The following is a 16,230-nucleotide window of genomic DNA, read 5'->3' as shown; positions in this document are numbered from 1 at the left end:
TTAATGTCTTCAGATACACCTTCAGGTTCACTAAAAGTATAATCTACTGTATTGATCTGCTAGGGCTGCCATAATAGAATACCACAAGCTGTGTGGCTTAAACAATGGAAATTCATTATTCTCACAGTTCTGAAAACTGGAAATGCAAGATCAAGCATCAGGTTTGGTTTTTGGTAAGACCTCTCTCCTTGGCTTACAGATTGTCACTTTCTCACGTGTCTTCACGTGACCTTTTCTCTGTGCACATGCATCCCTGATGTCTGCCTCTTCTCACAAGGACAGCAGTCCTATTGGATTAGGACTCTACCTGGTAACCCCACTTAACCTTAATTACTATCTTCTTAAAGACGCTGTCTCCGAATACAATTAGAACTTCAGCGTATGAATTTGGCGGTAGAAGTGACATAGTTTAGTTAGTAGCATGTACTAATGGCCATTTTTCATTTGGGGAGGATATAAGGCAAAGTATTTTATTTTCCAGAAGAACGCAAAAGAAACCCTTACATATAGCAGACACTATTGGGGAGAACAAGAGATCAGGAGAGGAGGAGGGACACTTTTGCTTTTCACTTTATTTTATGCATTTTGTGTTATATATTTCTATATGGCTTTAATTTTTACCACGTGGCAGACTGACTCTAAGGTAAGGTAGACCCCTGATGCCTGTGTCCTGCTGCTTACAGCCTGTGCTTACGTCATCCCTTCCCCTTAAGTGCTAATGAGGCCTGCGAGTTGCTTCTAACCAGTCGAATAGGGCAAAGGCGATGATGTGTCCTAGACTCACTTAGAGTCTCTCTCTCTCTTGACCGGCTTGATAAAGTGACTATGCTGGGAGGACATGTGCCATGGAGTTGAGGTCAGCCTATAGACAACAGCCAGCAAGAAGCCAGGGCCTTTAGTATTATACCTTCAAGAAAGTCATTTCTGCAGCAACGTGAGTGAACTTGAAAGCAAGTTTATCCCACATCAAGCTACTCAATAAGAACCCAGTCCTAGCCACCGCAGTGATTACAGCCTTGCAGAGTCTGTGGCCATGCTCCTGACCCACAGAAACTTTCAGAAAAGAAATGTGGGTTGTTTTTACACTGATATGTTTGCAATAATTTGTTATGCAGCATGGAAAACTAATATATATCATGCATACATAACTTTAAACTATGAACTATGTTTGATTAAAAATTACATCTTCATGTTTTGACAGACTCACAATAAAACATTTTAAGGTTTTCTTTCTTAATATGCTTTTCATTTCTGGAATTTGTATTTTATTTTATTTCATTTATTTTATAAGCATTTCACTATGCTTAGTCATTTTTCTAATCTGTTTCTTTTTGCTCATATTTGTAATCCCTACTTTCATTACTTTAAGAAGTGCTTATTTTAAACTATATTTGACATTGTTGTGTTTCTGAATCTGCTTTGCATTGCTTCTGCTAAATCTTACTCATGATACTTTTGTTTTTATAGGCATTTTCTGATTTCCTATGAGAAGCTCACATTTTCTGGAACATTAAATATGCGAATTATTCAAGGTCTGTGTGGAAATGGGTTTCTCTAGAGAGTCTCTGCTTTTGCTTCTCCACTATCAACTCAGCCACTTCAAGCTAACCTCAGAGCTTAAGGGTTTTAAGACAGTCAGGTGGTGACATCTCATGTTATGGATGGCTTGTGGTTATTGTTTCCTCTTCATTTTTTACTCAAGTTTAAAGGCCACTCTGACCATCTAAATTTTCAGTTTTCTGAACTGTTTCCTTTGCTTCAGCTCACCTTTACTCCCCAATTTATTGCAGTCAGTGTCTTTCTTTCCCCCAGATTCTTCTCAAACTACACGCCAAGGATACCAGTACATTTCATACTGAAAACCATTAGCTTCCTTTAATGTCTTTAGTTTACTGCTTATAATGCTGTACATCACTCTCCGTGTTTTTTGTACTGTAATTTTTCTTGCTCCTTTTACAACCATCTCTTTCTCTCCACCCCAGTATCCTTCACATTCCTTTCCTGACAAAATTCTTTCAATGCCCAGTGTTTGGTCCTAACACTCTCCTTAATTTTTCATGTTTTCCCTCAAATTTCTCCTTTCATTTCTTATATTTAAATAGTAACTGCAATTTGATGTTACCCAAAACTATGAAATCCAATAATTCTGACATACTCAGAAATCCAGATCCATGGTCATAATAGCCCTTAGTACGTTAATATTTATTAGATTCTGGTAAAGCGTCTCCTACAATGTGAGAGACCTGGGTTCGATCCCTGGGATGGGAAGATCCCCTGGAGAAGGAAATGGCAAACCACTCCAGAACTCTTGCCTAGAAAACCCCATGGACAGAGGAGCCTGTTAGGCTACAGTCCATGAGGTCATAAAGAGTCGGACATGACTGAGCAACTTCACTTCAATAGTCAAAGTGACCAAATATAAATTCACTGTTTTTTCACTTTGTCTCTTCTGCTTGTTTTCAATAATAATAAGAAAAGCGACAATACACTTAATATAGAGAATATGTATGCCAGATCTCAGTGCTTTACAGAAATTAAACCAATATAAAAAGAATCCTGTAACATAAAGAGTATCATTATTTCCTTTTTACAAATGATCGAACTGAGACACAGAGAGGTTAAATTATTTTCTAAGGTGGTACAGCCGCTTAGTGATCTTAGTGATTGATCCAGCACCCACGAGGACTCCAGGGTCCTTTCTTGGTCGATACTCTCATATACCGCTAGTTAATACAATGAGTCTCCAATGGCTACTTCCAGACACTTACATACAATATGTGAATTCTGTGCCTAAACTCTCCGAGTAACCAAACTGTCGCATATTATAATAATCAATAGAAATAAATTTTGTTGTAAATCCTAGGTCCTTCATTCTTACCAGTAGACTAATTAATGTGCTAGATGTAATTAAATCAGCATAAATATCATAGTTGAATTTCTCAAAGAAAAGATCAGAAAATGTTATGCCCATTAATAGCTTCTGTAGCTATTCAAGCAAATATAATGCAGCAAGGATAATTAAATCTTGTGCTTCCGGGAGCAAGTAGGTTTGCTTAAAGAACAGAAAGGAAAATATGCCTTTATTCTCTGCCCTAGGGAGAACAGTGGAATAACTGACTAGGTATATTAATGGAGTAGTAGAAAGGGTAACATCTGCTGTTCTCTGAAATATCAGAGCTTTGGCTGAGGTAGAATTAATTGACTCATATTTGGTATGGAATTATAATAACTTTAATTTACCACATGGTGGAAACAGGCTCTATTTTAATTTCATTTTAGTTTTAATTTACTAACTACAGAAAAGCATGCTATCTCATAAATACAGCAAATATTATATTTTAGAAGGGCCTGGCAGGATATGCCTTTAATGATTTTATATTTCTGTTTTCAAAGTTGATTTCAATGGTATTGAGTTCCCAGAGCAAGAGTTTACTTTTTCTTTCTGTGGTTCACACACTGGCCTAAATCTGAATTATGATAGGCTATTACAGGCAGCAGAAGTAAACAGGTAGGCATTAGCATGATGAGCCTGAAATGCCAAACCAGCTATAGAGCAAAAATCCTCAATTATAATTCATAGAATGCTGTCTTATTTTTAATACTTTAAATATGCTCTAGTATTGGTAGCAATTATCTGAGTAGACTGTATAGAAGATTCAAATTTAATGCCCCCAAAAATGATAGTTTCTAATTTTAAATGTATACCTACTTGCGCCATTACCAATCCACCTCCCTTATTGGCCTCATATACTAATAGCAGTGAGCTTTAATAGGCTGAGTAACTCTAATTCCAGTTCTCAATTTCAGATTGTGAGTGTACTTTTATTTTAATACCTTTCTAAAATTTAATTTTATTTCTATCTGCCCTCATTTTTTTTTTTTAACGCCTGGGCCTCTGGGCTGTGCCAATTTGCATATTTGAATTAATGCACCAAATAATGTTTGAAAGTCTAATCTTATTAAATGCCTTTAAATCCAACAGTTCCCCTGACTGGTTAGACCTTGTTAAATTAACCCATATGTTATCAAAACCTTACGCTGGCTGTCTACTTCGTTGTCTCTGAGGGTCAAATGGGCCAAATGGTTTCCTTTTAAAAAAAAAAAAAAAAAACAGTATTGAGGCTGGAAAATTTATTGAGGTTAGATTTCGAAAGATTTTCCACTAACGCAAAATGCCATGAATTATAGAATTTACGGTTGACTAATTGCTCAAGAGTTGACAGTTGTTTAGCTAAGGTTTTTTTCATCTCATTTTCCTACCTCTTAGTAAAGCTTTGTCACAAGTAATTTTAAAGAGGAGAGTGAAATGATTTATATGTTCCATATGCTATGACTGTACTAATGGTGAAAGAAATACTTCACTGGGTAACAATAGATCTAAGGAATGAAGTAAGAAAATAGCTGATAGTTAACTGTGCTAACAAATCAAAACATGAACAACTCTCTGTTAAAGATTACAAATAAATTCCAGTGGTCTTATACAAGAGAAAGCAAAAAATGCCAAAAGTGTAGATATACTACAAGCTATGTGGAATATACTTAAAGTGTATGTATCTGTGATTCATCCTGTCAGTTATATATAGGACATAATCAGTGATGACATTAAGCAACAAACTATTTAAATGATATCAATACAAGTCTCAGAAGATACTCTACTTCTCAGGATTAATTATGAGGAACTCAAGATAAGAGAAGATTTCCATAGTTACCTCAGGCTGAGAAATAGCATTTGAGCCAACGGCTACAGTTGTCCTAGAGGAAAGGATTTCTTACTCTAGAAGAGAATTATAGATATGATCTTCTGAGTAAAAACAGCCAAGTTAAAGCATAAGGCCACTCTCCCCAAGGGGCTACCAGATAACTGTATTTATGGGATGTTATCCTTTACCATCCAATGCAAGTGTCCTTATGCATAAAACTGCAAGAGGGAGAAGGGAAAGGCTACCCACTCTAGTATTCTGGCCTGGAGAATTCCATGGATTGTATTGTTCATGGGGTCGCAAATAGTAGGACACGACTGAGTGACTTTCACTTTCAGCTTGTATCTGCTAATCTCATAACAACTATTTTATTTGTCCCCTCCCTGTCATTCACCTTTCCTAACTATAAGTTTGCTTTCTATGTCTGTGAGTCTATTTCTGTTTTGTATGTAGGTTTATTTGTATTATTTTTTATATTACATTTATAGTGATATCATAGAATAATCATCTTTCTCTGACATTACTTCACTTAGTATGGGTAGTATCTTGGTCCATCCATGTTGCTGCAGCTGGCAATGTTTCACTCCTTTTATGGCCGAGTGATATTCCATTGTATGAAGATCACATCTTCTTAAACCAGTCATCTGTTGAAGGGCCCTTGTGTTGTTTATGTGCTTGGATATTTTAAGTAGTGCTGCTGTGAACATTGGGTACATATATCTTTTTGAATTAGTGTTTTCATTTTTTTCTGGATACATAATGTTGATAGGAACACTTGACTATAGGGGTTACAAAGCCACATCACTTCTAAACCTGTGAACAAGATCTTAAGAGACAGTCCAGTGCAAAGTTCTGTTTATCATAATTGTTTAGTAATATTCAGTTCAGTTCAGTCACTCAGTGGTGTCTGACTCTTTGCAACCCCATGAATCGCAGCACGCCAGGCCTCCCTGTCCATCACAAACTCCCGGAGTTTACTCAAACTTATGTCCATCGAGTCAGTGATGCCATCCAACCATTTCATCCTGTCGGCCCCTTCTCCTCCTGCCCCCAACCCCTCCCAGCAGCAGGGTCTTTTCCAATGAGTCAACTCTTCACATGAGGTGGCCAAAGTATTGGAGTTTCAGCTTCAGCATCAGTTCTTCCAATGAACACCCAGGACTGATCTCCTTCAGGATGGACTGGTTGGATCTCCTTGCAGTCCAAGGGACTCTCAAGAGTCTTCTCCAACACCACAGTTCAAAAGCATCAGTTTTTTGGTGCTCAGCTTTCTTTATAGTCCAACTCTCACATCCATACATGACCACTGGAAAAACCATAGCCTTGACTAGATGGACCTTTGTTGGCAAAGTAATGTCTTTGCTTTTTAATATGCTGTCTAGGTTGGTCATAACTTTCCTTCCAAGGAGTAAGCGTCTTTTAATTTCATGGCTATTAACCTACTAAAATTCAGTTTAGCTTCTTTTAGAACCAGATGTAACCAACTTTTTAAATTTACCTCTAAAAGTAATAGTTTGTTGTCATTTAGTCACTCTGTCAAGTCCAGTTCTTTGCAACCCCATGGACTGCAGCACGCCAGGCTTCCCTGTTATTATTATGAAATAATAATAGCAACTTCATTTTAGATACAATCAGGATTTATGACTTAGACTTGCTTCCGCAAAACTTGAGTGTGTTTGTGGCTGACTGTTTGTGTGTATGGCAGAAATAAGGAGCAGGTCCCTTTTAAAACTTGTGATTTGTTTCTGAAAACAATAGTATAATGTTGGCTGAATAGCTCTGTCATAATTATAATAAAGTGACTCATAGCACACTGCAAGTGCTGTTATAGCATTTTGTTGTACAAAAGAATGGTTGAATGATGATTCTCAAAATTAAAAAATAGGAAACTAAAATGCAAATTGCAAAACTACTGTATCCATTTGGCAAATGAAAATTCTTAACATAGGTATATTCAAAAAACATTTCTAAGAGAATCTGACCTAAAATTATTGTATTAAATATACCTTTTCTTAGCTAATAATATATTATTTTCATATAAATTAGTAATACAAAAGTTTAATAACCAGAATTTATAGCTGAAATTAACATATATCATTAGCATAGTTATACAAGTAGATCATTGTCATTAAAAATAGGACATTTGAATAGACTAAATATCTTTGTTAATGGTAGAATTATATGTAAGAACAAATTACAGTTAAAATATTTCATTAGCCTTCAAAGCCTTTGTGTGTCATCATGACTATTGCCTTATTGAAAATGTAGTCTTTTAGTATGCCAAAAATTGATATAAAATGAATTAAAACTGGTAATTCAGCTGAGAACAGCATGGACCACAATATACAGAGTCGTCATGGTATGTCAGATTTGCATATGGTACATTAAATACTCATTACAATAAGATTAGGTATATATTATTAGTACCATATTGAATATAAAGTACGAGTTAGTATTTAAAATTCTAGTTTAGCTACTCAATAAACTCCTAACCACTAGGCTATGATTTCATTTTTAACTGTACAGTTAAGATCATGTCTTGCTAAAAGCATCTGATTCTCCCTTTCATTATCACAGGACTTGTAAAAGTTTCACCCAGTCGTGATATCAGGTACAAAGTCCAACATCTCTTGATCAGGTTGAGATCTAGTTGCAGAGTCTCTTGATCTGAAGACTTATGAACTAAAGTCAAATTATCTGTCATATGATGATACAAGAGTCATGGGATAACAACAAACTCTCCCATTTAATTTTGGAAGGTGGAAAGGATTTAGTAATCATGGGTCCATAACAATTTGGAAATTCCACTTGACACTAACTGGGGCTTGAAAATATTCCTTGACTTATATCCTTTTCATAGGTCAATAGACTACTATTCTCAGCCCTGCCTTCTAGGAATTAATTTCTTTTTTTTAATCACCTTCTTGGTCAATTATGAAGAGAAGATTGGAAGACATTTTTTTTTGGCAGTCTATTTAACTATGTGCAGAATTTTGGAGACCAAGAAGCAATTAATGTCTCAAGAACTCTTAATCTCTTCTAGTCTAAGATGGTGGTCCTTTTTGCTAACACAACTATACTTTACCCATAAATATATGTGGGTTTTTTAAAATGTATATTTCAGTCCACTCTGCCAAAATTGGGCTTCCTTTGTGGCTCAGCTGGTAAAGAATCCACCTGCAATTCAGGAGACCTGGGTTTGACCCAGGTTGGGTCCCAACCCAAGTTGGGAAGATCCCCTGGAGAAGGGAAAGGCTATCCACTTCAGTATTCCATCCTGGAGAATTCCATGGACTATATATTACATAGGGTCACAAAGAGTCGGACGCAACTAAGAGACTTTCACTTTCTGCCAAAATCTATTAGTATGTCCATAATTCTTTCCCCAAACCTCTTTCTCCAGATGCAATTATATGTATTTTGGATGTATCATGTTTTAGTAAAAATACTGCTTTATTCATCCAGCATCACTTTTATCTTGCTGAATGGCATTTTGTTCATTTTAGAGGCATAATTTTAAGGGATATTAATTAATTTAGAAGTTTTAATAAAAGATTAGATAACAGGCTTCACTGAATCTTTATCCTGATATTATTTTTAGTGATAACTTTTGAATTAGGCATTTTCCTTGTCTTATTAGCCACACCTTTAATTTGTTGAAAAATAATTTCATTTAGCAACTCTGCAATCTTGTATTATCATACTACTACTAAACACTGCTCAAAAACTGGCTGTTTCTTTTCAGATTTCATCATTTATTGGTACCTCTGTATGTTTATCAGGCACATAATCCTCCAAATACAAGCAATAACTTTACTTATTTATTTATTTTTTCCAGGCAATAACTTTAGTAAAAGTTTCAGTACTAAAATCCACAGGTCAGATTTTTCTACTATTTCATTAGAGTTTCCTCACTTTTTCTGGCCATTTATAGCAGTTTTCTTGCAACCGATAGCCCTGATCAAAATCACATTTTGTTGAAATGGCACCTCATTTCCCAGTGTCAACTTCTGGCCATCTATTGCCATAGTAAGGCTGCAGACTATATCATCCCAAAACTCAGTGGCTTAAAATAACATTTATTCTTATTTGTGTGTCTGCAAGCCATGTGGGGGCATCTCTGTTGTTACCAGCAAGTCTTAAATAGGTTCAGTCCCAGCTACATGTTTGGTTTAGTCTGTTCTGTATCACTCTTATCCCTCCAAGACAGTTTTGAGTGTGGAAAAGAGGATGCCTACTCTTTTCCAGCTGGGCATCCCAGGTGCCTCAGTGGTGAAGAACCTGCCTGCCAGTGCAGGAGACACAGAAGATGTGGGTTTGATCCCTGGGTCAGGAAGATCCTCTGAAGGAGGGCATGGCAAGCTACTCCAGTATTCTTGCCTGGAGAATCCCATGGACAGAGGAACCTGGCAGGCTACAGTCCACAAGGTCACAAAGAATCAGACACTACTGAAGCAACTTAGCATGCATGCTCTTTCCCAGTAGCTAATCCAAATTGTGTGTGTATATGTTTAGATATTGTTCAGATCAATGTATTAGAGGTACATGGATACCACAACTTGTTGGTTTTGAAGTGCTGAGCCTTGTGTAAAATCTACTGCAAAAGATGGTTCTGGCCAGCATATTGTTGACATAAAATCCTTCTAACTCTAGTTGGTATCAAGCAAAGGTAAGAAGTATAGCAGATCTGCTAATATCATTCATCATATGTATCCTTATGCCTGATCAAAATGATATTTTGAAGGAATCACTTAGTGCCCAAGCCTGGAATTGTGGAGTAGAATAGGGGTTTTTTCCACTTAATCTGACAATGACAGCTGTCAAAATTGCAGTGTCATTTATCTAGTGATCATATATTTAGCTTCTTGATTTTCAGGCAGAAACCAAAATAAAGAGACTTCTCACTTTTCCCTCCACTGTATCTGCTCTTATAGATGTAGCTCATTTTGCAAGCACAGCTGTGGAAGTCATTGCTGCCTTGGCAGTGATCTCCAAATCTCATACAGTCTGGAGGCATGAGATCATTGCCAAGGGATAGGGGAAAGTAGTGGTGAATAGCGCTGGAGTAAGAGAGTAATGATGGTAATAGAGAGACATGAAACCTTAAAACACTTTTTTGGATCTTTGGACATGTATCTGTACATATTGCTAATGTAACTCTAAGTTCTCAGTTTTAGAATTGGGCAGAATGTCAAGTAAGTAACTATAATTGTGTAATTTATACATGGCCAAGAGTGATTAAGGGACTTCCCAGGTGACTCAGTGGTAAAGAATCTGCCTGTCCATTGCAAGAGACATGGGTTCAAGCCCTGGGTGGGGAAGATACCCTGGAGTAGGAAATGGCAACCCACTCCAATATTCTTGCCTGGAAAATTCCATGGACAAGAAGAGCCTGGCAGGCTATAGTCCAGGGACTTGCCAAAAGTTGGACACAACTGAGCACATACACAAGAGTGATTAAAAACTGAGTTATCTTCATTGGAAAATCTAAGAATCTCTTCTAACTATGGAGCACACACTCTGAAGGAGCATCAGATTCCCTAAAGGACTGTACCATATGCAAAATTTGTCACCTGATACACTTCAGGAATACAAATTATTCACAGACTGGTTAAAGAGTTAATGCATCCTTCAGTCATGAAGGAAATGAATTAGATGCTTCTAGGCCCATTTCCATGTGGCACTAGTGGTAAAAAAAAAAAAAAAAAAAAAAAAAAAAAACCCCTCCTGCCAATGCAGGAGACATAAAAGATGCAGGTTTGATACCTGGGTTGGGAAGATTCCTCTGGAGGAAGGCATGGTAACCCACTCCAGTATTCTTGCCTGGAGAATTCCATGGACAGAAGAGCCTGATGGGCTACAGTCCATGGGGTCGCAAAGAGTCAGACATGACTAAAATGACTTAGCATGCACGCAGGCCTATTTCAAATAGGAAATGTCTTAGAATGTTTTTTGGTTTTTTTTTCTTCTTAGTATTCTTTGGGGAAAAAATTCCCAGTGAAACTTCAGGCTTAAGATAGAAATTCCCAGGCAGTAGTACATTAAATCCTAGAAAGTCAGCAGTAGAAGATCTGTGGGAGAAGAAAATCATTGCCTTGTTTCACCCTCTGCCACATTTCGGCCTTAGGTAATAAAGAAAGGTCTGAGAAAATACAGTTTATGTGTTACTAAAGTGCACTGGTTTCTGAGACAGGTACAGTGAATTGAGCCCCTTTTCTATTACTGCTTGTCTGAACTTGGGGAAAATCTCATAAAACACTAAATCTTGATTTTCTTACTTTAAAATGGTTATGATAGTACCTATTGCATAATGTTGTTGAAAGATAAAATGACTTTATATATATGATGTTACTCTAGTATATGGTAAAAAGAAAATACAGAAAAAAATAGTACCACTCTGCTCCCTCTTTCCTCTTGTTTATGTTTTTTCCTTCCTCCCACTCCAGTCTTCCTCCTCTCTGTATTTCCCCTGTCCCCTTTTATCCCCAATAATTTAGATGTTTTCATAGATGTTAGATAGAATAATTATTTGAGTGCACAAAATTGAATCCTAGAGAAAAAATAATGAAAGCAAAACTCATCTGAAATTTAGACCCAAATACTTAGGGATTTAAATATAAGGCTGTCCAAGTTTTAACCACAGTACAAAACAATTGTTTCCTATGAGCATATAAGCAGCATAAGAGTCAAACATTAGCAAATAGAGTTGTACAATATTATGGTGTTAATAGCTTAGCACTGAATAGATGTTCTCTTATACATTCGTATGTTTAGAATATAGGTTGCAAAGAAATGCATTATTTTAATTTCTCATCTTTGACTTATTGACCACCTTTATTCTAAATCTATTATTAAAGCAACTGAAGACACGGCTTATAAAAAATATTGTACTATGTATCTAATTCCCAAAGTAAGAATCATAGTCAGTCTGTTTCAAGCCGTTTTACTAGAAAAACAAACATATATGTTTTGTAGACAGCTCCATAAAATGCAGATTTGAGGTCTTTTGAGGAAAAGAGCATATTGTGTGGTGCTTACTACTCATAATAATGCAGATTTGAAACTGTGGGATTTACCTGTAAGGAAAAGGGATCATTGTATAGTACTTCAGACAACTCAGAGCTTTATTTTTCATGTTATAAAATGTCAGAAAGGAGGCAGGTGCTGGCGTTTTTATCAACTGCTCTTGATGGTCAGGGCCCAGGACTGAGATTGTCTTGGCTTTACCTTCATAATGTGAAGATAGTGAAGTTAGAAGTTTTTGGTACTTTCAACAAATCAGAATTTGATTACTACATAGGGCTATTTATTATGTAAGCAACAAAGAGTCTCTCCTGCAATTCACATCTTGGCCCCCTAACATTCATACACAACATTCATATACACATCTTCCCAGCTCCTTAAAACAAATACTGCAAAGTCCCATCTTTTTGGGCATCCAGGTCAAAATAAAAGATCTCTGGGTAATGTTTACTCCTTCTCATCAGATCTAACTATAATTCCTTGTGGTTTGATGATATATGAACTGAATTATAAGTTACCTGCTCATGATATATTTGGACAGTGATCCAGGAGAACAAGGAAAATTTTTTAAAAACTACCATAAAAAGTGGAAAATAATGAGAAATGCACAGCCCTCACTGGTCTCTAGCAATTGTGAAATCCTACTGGGAAGAGAACAAGTAATACCTGCCTTGTGAGTGAAGTTTTCTTCTTCAACCTGTCAATTCCATGTTCTGTGTATTAGGAATATCTGCTTTAAATATTTGTACTCAAAGGCTGCAATTGAAGAGGACACTGGTATTGTAAGGGGCTAATTAGAAGCCTATTGTCTGTTAGTGCCATTACAGAGATCCAGAATATATTCTGGATTTAAAAATCACTGGTTCTGTGGTCTCAACAGAGAAATTTGTATCAGACTAACACTCCCAATGAATGCAAGTCTAAAACATGGATTTAAAAGAAGAAGCTTTAGGATTACCACTGAGGATGGAAAGACAGTGTTTACTTCAATCAGATATCTGCAAATTTCCTTTGCTATGAAGAAAGGGCAAGTGTGTAGGTGGATAGGTGCTTGGGAGAGTTTCAGTGGGCTGTGGAGGCAAAGACTGGAGTTCAGAAATACCAGAGGGTAGGGAATTGAGAGGTCATAATACTAGCAAGAGAATCATAGATATGAGCCTGAAATTCTCCATTAACTTCTCCCTAAGTATTTGCCACCTACTAAGCCTCTAATGCAGTGAACAAAATGCTGGAAAATACAAACAAACAGAAAAGAGCCCTTGTAGACTAAAAATCTAAGCAGGGATACTGACATTCTTATGGAGCTCGTGCAGACTAATCTGCATGTAATCTCTGTTAGAAAGAAATCCAATTCTTTTGCTGTGCAGAAGTAAACATCACTCAAGGCTTCTACAGTTTTCCCATACAGTATTAGGAATTCTATGAAAAAATATCAGATATGCCAGTAAAAATTAGTTTCAAGGAGTTCCATGAACTTAACATGAATCTGGTATTAGTCTGTGTTTTGAATCTTAATTTTCAGTTATTTCATTTTAAAAGCACAGATTCATGTGAGGGTTATTAGATCTCTTGAATGTTCCTCTTTTATGTTTTACTAGTTTTATAAATGTCCTAACTAATATACTACTTTTGTCCTAATTTCATGTATGCTAAATGCTAGTTCTTTTTTGATCATATCTAATACATCACATAATCTTTCTGCATTTCCATTTATTTTTTCTATTTTTTAACCTTCTTCAATAATACTCTCTCCTCTCATACAACCTTATGAATTAGGTACTGTTATTATTCCAATCTTGTGCACAATCTGAGAATCAAAGATTAAGTAACCAGTAACTAGCCTGATATCACAATACTGTGAATCAAACCTGGGCAATGTGGATTAAGAATCCATTTCCCTTACATTTATTCTATACTGTCTCACACAAAATAATGTGATTGGATTCTCATTATATAGAACAGAAATAGGAGGGAAATCTTTCAAAGTATTGACGCTGATTATGTGTAGGTTTTGTGTATGTGTGTAAAATTATTGATGTTTTATCCTCACTTCTGTTTTCATTAAAGTTTTAAAAAAAATTGTATAAGCATTATTTTTATATTTGAATATACTTTCAAGGAAAAAACTTGAAGATGAGGAGTGGTATAAAATTATTCCGTCCTACTAGCAATAACTATAAACAAGTGTTTTTCTAGTTACAATGACTGTAAATATCAATAGTTACTTTAGGGCCAAGCAAGTACTTCCTTTGTGGTTCATTCTATCAAATGCAAAAATAATTTTATATCCTACAAATTTTAGGTAAATATGAATTGGTTTTTGAAAGATTTGTAAGTATATACTGTAGCTGTCTATTCAGCAGGAAACAGTTCTTTTTAAGCTTTATCAACCATTTCAAGACACTACATTGTCATAAATTTTACTGGAATTAGCAATTTTCTCACTGCACTTTAATGCCCTTATCGAATAGTTCTAGTGCGTAAACAATGTACTTCTGTCACACTGTTAGAACTGAATTAAATATGAGTGTAGAATACTTCCTCCCAAATTCAATTTCAACAAGTCCTAACTGCAACATGTGTAGTATATCATTGTAGTATATAGCAGCAATAGCACTAAACATTTGGTAAGATAAACAATGCTTGGTGACTTAAACCACAGCTAAACTGAAAGTAGATAAAAAATAAACTTTTTTTAAAAAGCAAAGTCTATCAGCTTGTATAGCAGGAAAAGAAATTGCCTGAGCATGAAATCACACCATGGTATGAACGGTAACTGTACCACAGGAGAGAAGGCATTGGAGATAAAAAGCTGTGCGCAGATAGATCACTTAAGCAGTCCCTGTGTCTGTGACTGCATGACTTTCTACATGGTTTCTGCCATAACTCAGTCACACTGACGAGATACACCTCTTCTACCTGAGCCTGAACTGTGCAGAAACTCAAGTCATTCTGGTAGTGACAGAAAAAGAAAAGCTCTTGTCCAAAGAACTCCTGATTAATAACCCTACTAGCCACTGATTTTTAGATACATTTTTCATAAATGCTACAAATACTAATTCAGCCCACCTGTACATATGTTGCCATTTGTAATTATCAACCCAACCGAAAACAAATCAAAATAATAAGTAATCTAGTAAGTTACAGTGTGAAGTATATAACTGGATAACTGGCACGATATTTATTTATTTATTTTTAATATTTTCTCCAGTTTTCACAGATCTAATCAAGGGACTAGGGCTAGAGAGGTACGCATGCACTGGGACACGGAACAAGGTTCACTTCTCACTTCTTCGGAAACACACCATTTCTTCCATTACCTTCAGCATTTTTGAATGATGTTTGAATGTAGTTTTGAAACTCCTTCCCAAACATCATACAAGAATACTGTATTTTAAAGAGATCAGATTATCCTATAGTATAATTAGAATTTTGGAATATTTTTTCCAAGGGGATTATGAAGTGCTTTAACAAATGTGTCTCTTAAAGATAAAAAGTAAGATTACGGACACAGAGCAAATTATATATTATTTCTTTGACTCATTAGTATATTCTATATATGTGACTTTTAAGTATCAAATGTTTGTATATATGTTGAATATGTGTGTGCATATTTTATTTTTATAGCTAGGCTGCAGCTCAGGCTTTGGAGTTAGATGACTTATTTCCTTCATTGAGTTATTCTATTCAAACATCTTTACACAATGGATATATATAATTAGAAAAATATTTGAAATCGTACTGCAACATGTCATTTTCCTAGCAAATATTAGATTTTTTAATTTAGATTTTATAAATATAGATTAGTATTACTCCTTATTTTCTAATTTTATTGAGAGATAATTGACATAACATTGTGTAAGTTTAAGATGTACAGCCCGATGATTTGAGGCATATATATGTTGCAAAATTATTACCAAAAAAGGGTAGTTAACACATACACAGCCTCACTTGATTACCATTTCTTGTTGTTATTGTTGTGGGGAGAACATTTAAGATTTATTCTCTTTAGCAACTTTGAAGGATACAATATTGTGTTGTTAACTTTGGTCACTATGCTTTACATTGGAGCTCCAGAACTTACTCATTTAATAACTAGATGTTTGTACCCTTTGGCCAAAATCTCCTTATATCCCCCATCCCCAGCCCCTGGCAATCACCATTAAACACTCTGTTTCTATAAGTTCATCTATTTTAGGTTCCACACAAAGGTGAGTTTTTGTCTTTCTCTCTGAATTTATCCCTTAGCATAATACCCTCACATTCCATTATTAATGTTTCAAGTCTCCTTTTTTAAAATGCCTGAATAATATTAGACCATATGTGTGTGTGTGGCTATCACATTTTCATTATTGGTTTGTCTTTTGATGTAAACTTAGGTTGTTTCCATATCTTAGCTATTGTAAATTATACTATTAATACAATGGAAATGGCAGTGCAAGTATCTCTTTGAGTTCTTGGTTTCATTTCCTTCAGATATATACTCAGACATGAGATTGCTGCATTG

Source organism: Dama dama, chromosome 13 (genome assembly GCF_033118175.1).
Source record: "Dama dama isolate Ldn47 chromosome 13, ASM3311817v1, whole genome shotgun sequence".
Lineage (NCBI taxonomy): Eukaryota > Metazoa > Chordata > Mammalia > Artiodactyla > Cervidae > Dama > Dama dama.
Note: the sequence above shows the minus strand (reverse complement) of the source record.